A 4940-nucleotide genomic window follows, 5' to 3' on the forward strand; every position below is an offset into this window, starting at 1 on the left:
AAATACAAAAACGTGTTTGCTAAAGAATACACAGCGAACTGGACTACTACAATATTTCTAGTTACAAAAGTGCAAAGGACAAATCTAGCCACATATTTACTTAGAGATTTTCATGTTAAAGATATATATGGAGGATTTTATGAATATGAGCTCCTAAAAACTGCTAATCCTAATGTATACCTGGTGGAAAAAGTTTTGCGTAAGAAAGGGAATAAGGTTTATGTAAAGTGGGTTAGGAATCGATAAAACGCATAACTCGTGGATCAATAAGAATAATGTTTTATGATCATTTATATAATATAAATATACTTGTATTTAAAATAAATAGGAAAACATGTTTGTATATAATAAAATAAATACACAATTATTCTTTTAGTTTATAATGACTCCAAGGTAGAGTGACTACAGTAACGGGTGTGACAAAACGCTTACCATCATGTGGAGTGACAGCAATTTTTTTCTATATAATTGAGAAAGCTTTATGTAAAGTAGTGTAGCTATGCCGATACTGGAACATGGCCAAGAGGGTGCGGCCCGCGGGGGTCCCTGTCGCGACAGGCGGGAGGTGTCCCCACTCCTCTGACGTCATGCCCCCCCCCTCCCCTATTTGGTTAGCATACAAGTTCCCCCACTCCGCTGACGTCACAGCATATTTTTTTAATTGCTTTAGGAACTGCTGTAATTTCTAATAAATTTAGGGACTACATTCACCCCAACAGTATGATTAGATATGGATGTTTTTTTATTTAAATGTATTGGTACGCTCTGATGTATTCGAACGTTTCTCAATACACGCGAATGAGCTCGCCATTGGCACTTTTCGATGAAATCGGACGTGACGAGTCCCCATCACCAAAATTCATCTTTTAAATATTTTTTACCACGATTGTCTTTCTTCCGTGGAGAGAGAGAGAGAGAATAGCGGTCTCGGATGTGCTATTCGGTTGAGCACAGCGTTTTTCGCTCACCGTGATCAAGCTCACCGTCCTCGTCGCGTCTCAAGTCCTCGTCTATCTCCTCTAAGACCCCTCTACTTGGTTTCTTTTACACTACTACTACTACTAATGCTGTTAGTACTAAGATGAACCCCTTCCCTTATGTAAGGCTAGTGGAGAAGAAAAAAAATAATACACGCACGTTTTATTAAAATGAGTATAATTTTTAAAATAATAATAAAATACAAATACAAATAATAATAATAATAATATAAAATATAGGATTATTATTATTTCTCAAGTGAAGGCACGCAATCGCTGCAGTATTCTCCTATTATATTTATAACTGGGAAATTTTCACCTCCATCTTTCCTCCAAACAGAAACAACATCTATGATTAAAGAGAAAATTATTTATTATTTATTATTATTAGTCTTCACTTTTAGTAGTGTGGCCAAGGAGATTCTATGACTGAGTGGCGAGGGCGTCGGGGCAGTGTTGCCAGAAAGTAGACCGTCGGTCTACAGAATTTCCCCCTCCACTTACCACCACAGATGCAGGCTCGTTTGTGCGTGAGCCATCCCCGCTTCTACCGCTGCTCGATGGTCACGAACACAAGTAGAAGCGTCCGTACATGTGTCGACTGACTTCGCTCGCTCTCGCCTATCCTCGGATTAAAGAGAGAGCGGAGATACTTTCTCGGACCTCTCTGTCTTTCTCGCTGTTAGCGTCTAGCAGAAGTTCGAGACAAAATCTTTCCGCTTTGCTTTGCCGAAAATCTATGAATATTTTATGTTATTTACATTTGCAGCCTAATTCCTTTATACATGTTTTTCAACATATTTATTAATGAGCATCGAACTATTATAGTCAATAATAAATTAAGGAAATACGCATGTGATATGTAGTAATTACTTTAAATACAATTTCATCTTTATATTTCGCTTACTTCCGTAAAATATGCATTTCTTTAATTTATTATTGATTTTTGTAAGTCAACGGCCATTAAAAAAAAAATTTAATCTTAAAAAAAAAGAAAAGTACCGAGCAGGAACCGAACCCGAACCCACGAATCGCCACGCGGTTACCTTACCGCCTAGACCACGAAGCTTCTTCGGTGCACCGTAAGCAGAAAGTCTTCTTAAGGACTTGAAATTTTCTTTTGAACCGTATAAATAAACGAGCAACCGACAGCTTTATTCATTATTATTCTGTCATAATGGTACAAAAATTAAAGAATAATTATATATTGAATAGTTTTCAAAAGCTGTTCCAATAGCCAAGGACGGAAACTACGAGCGTTGATTATATTCATCTTCGTTTTTGGCTATTGGAACGGCTTTTGAAAACTATTCAATATATAATTATTCTTTAATTTTTGTACCATTATGACAGAATAATAATGAATAAAGCTGTCGGTTGCTCGTTTATTTATACGGTTCAAAAGAAGATTTCAAGTCCTTAAGAAGACTTTCTGCTTACGGTGCACCGAAGAAGCTTCGTGGTCTAGGCGGTAAGGTAACCGCGTGGCGATTCGTGGGTTCGGGTTCGGTTCCTGCTCGGTACTTTTCTTTTTTTTTTAAGATAAATTTTTTTTTTTAATGGCCGTTGTCTTACAAAAATCAATAATAAATTAAAGAAATGCATATTTTACGGAAGTAAGCGAAATATAAAGATGAAATTGTATTTAAAGTAATTACTACATATCACATGCGCATTTCCTTAATTTATTATTGACTATACTAAGTCAATGCTTATAAATAAATATGTTGAAAAACATGTATAAAGGAATTAGGCTGCAAATGTAAATAACATAAAATATTCATAGATTTTCGGCAAAGCGAAGCGGAAAGATTTTGCCTCGAACTTCTGCTAGACGCTAACAGCGAGAAAGACAGAGAGGTCCGAGAAAGTATCTCCGCTCTCTCTTTAATCCGAGGATAGGCGAGAGCGAGCGAAGTAAGTCGACACATGTACGGACGCTTCTACTTGTGTTCGTGACCATCGAGCAGCGGTAGAAGCGGGGATGGCTCACGCAAACGAGCCTGCATCTGTGGTGGTAAGTGGAGGAGGAAATTCTGTAGACTGACGGTCTACTTTCTGGCAACACTGCGTCGGGGTTCCGCAGGGGGTGGGGAGGTAGAGGAGCTCCCCACTTTTTAGCGGAGGGGGGAGGGGGATTTCCCCACTGCTGGGTGGTAGGGGAAGGTTACGCCCGTGACACCCTAACGTCTCGGTGGTGGTGGGGGATAATTACACACTCGACACCCTAACATCTCGGTGGTGGTGGGGGATAATTACGCACCTAACACCCTCTCGGTCACCCCGTCCCCGCTAAACCCCCTCCTTACCACCCAAACGTCCCAGCCCTCGACGCGAAAGAACACAAACATTTAAAATTAATATTATTTATTATTATTATTTTGAAAGGAATTTAGGGAACGGTTAATGACTTAATTAAAAATGCACACAGATTTTGGGAAAAAGCCTTTCGGCATAAAATACCCACTTTATTTAAAATACATTTTTTTTCACTTCTCAAAATCTTCAGTTCCTCCTTTTTTTTCTCTCACTTCTATTTTAAAGCTGTATAGACACATTTCGAATAAGTTTCCAACAATCTGCAGCGAGAAAGCTGGGCTGTGCCTGCAAACTTCTTCACGGGGCTCTGCGTGTTGTTAATCCCGTTGCTGCTACTCGTACCATTTTGATTCGTTCTTCTATCTAAAATCAAAATGGTCCATTTCGCCTCTTCGAAATAAGGTCTACCTCAGGCTCCATTTGCGCAGCTTGTGTTCCCATGATAAAAGGCTCCGTTTGCGTAGCCACATTTCTCACCTGAGATATATTTGAAAACATATTGCTACTTTTTTTGACATAGTAATAACTATTTTTTTTACAAAGCAAGTATACTTACAAAAATCACCACGCGATCTTCAGGGTTCCGCCGCCCTTCTTCTTCACCTCCTTCCTCTCCTTCCTCTCCTTCGTCTTCTTCCTCTTCTTCCTCCATTTGTCCTTCTAATTCATCTGTGATTTCCACAAGATGTTCAACTAATATAGCAAATTCTGGATCATCCTCCATTTCCTCCACCACCTACTCATTCTCCCACAAATCGTCGTCCTTCTTCCTTGGTATTTCACTCCACATGGTTCTTTTCACTACGATTGCTAGCGTTAAAATGATCTCAAGATTTATCATCACTAGTCGCTTAGATGCAAAACGATCTTCCAATGAAATATGAACTGACCGATTACGCACGTATTTTTTAGTTAATCTGATGCCTTTCTTACCGCTTTATCAATACATAATAGTCTTCTCTTTATCAAAATGTATTAGCTTTATTTCCGTGAAGTGGAACGCAGTGAAAGAGAATGTCAGTAGAGACCTACTAGCATCCTCGTATAGTTTTTTTTGTGACCCCCCCCCCCATCTTGTATCCCTAAAGGCAAATCCTGACTTGTAAGGTTGAAAAAAAGGGCGTATAATTTTTTTTTGATTATGATTTATTGAACTATTTTGAAGGTTTTAATTATACAACAAATATATATATATATATAGGGTTAGCCAGATAAAACGGCTCAGAGATCATGGACATGAAATGCTGTTTAACTTCGTAACTATAAGAGATAGCAATTTTTGTTATCAGACCTTTTTGAACGCTAATCAAAAGACGCTTCAAAAAGGTTTTATAGCAAAAATTGCTATCTCTTATAGTTACAAAGTTAAACAGCATTTTATGTCCATGGTCTCAGCCGTTTTATCTGGCTAACCCTGTATATATATATATGAATCGTTAGTTATCGCTACCAAACCAGAGGACAATAGCCAGATACGAGGACATTTGACAGTTAGTAGGACCGTCCCCATATTTTTTTCTATATAATTTACGTTTCCAGTGCCGGTTCTAGTTACTTCAATATATAAGTCGTTGTATATCAGGACCAGACTCGGTATAGTTATTATATACGAGCAATAAGAGAACCGGTACTAATAAATAAATA

Source organism: Prorops nasuta, unplaced genomic scaffold (assembly GCF_024137725.1).
Source record: "Prorops nasuta isolate Cenicafe-Biocafe unplaced genomic scaffold, Cenicafe_Pnas_1.2 PNAS00001, whole genome shotgun sequence".
NCBI lineage: Eukaryota > Metazoa > Arthropoda > Insecta > Hymenoptera > Bethylidae > Prorops > Prorops nasuta.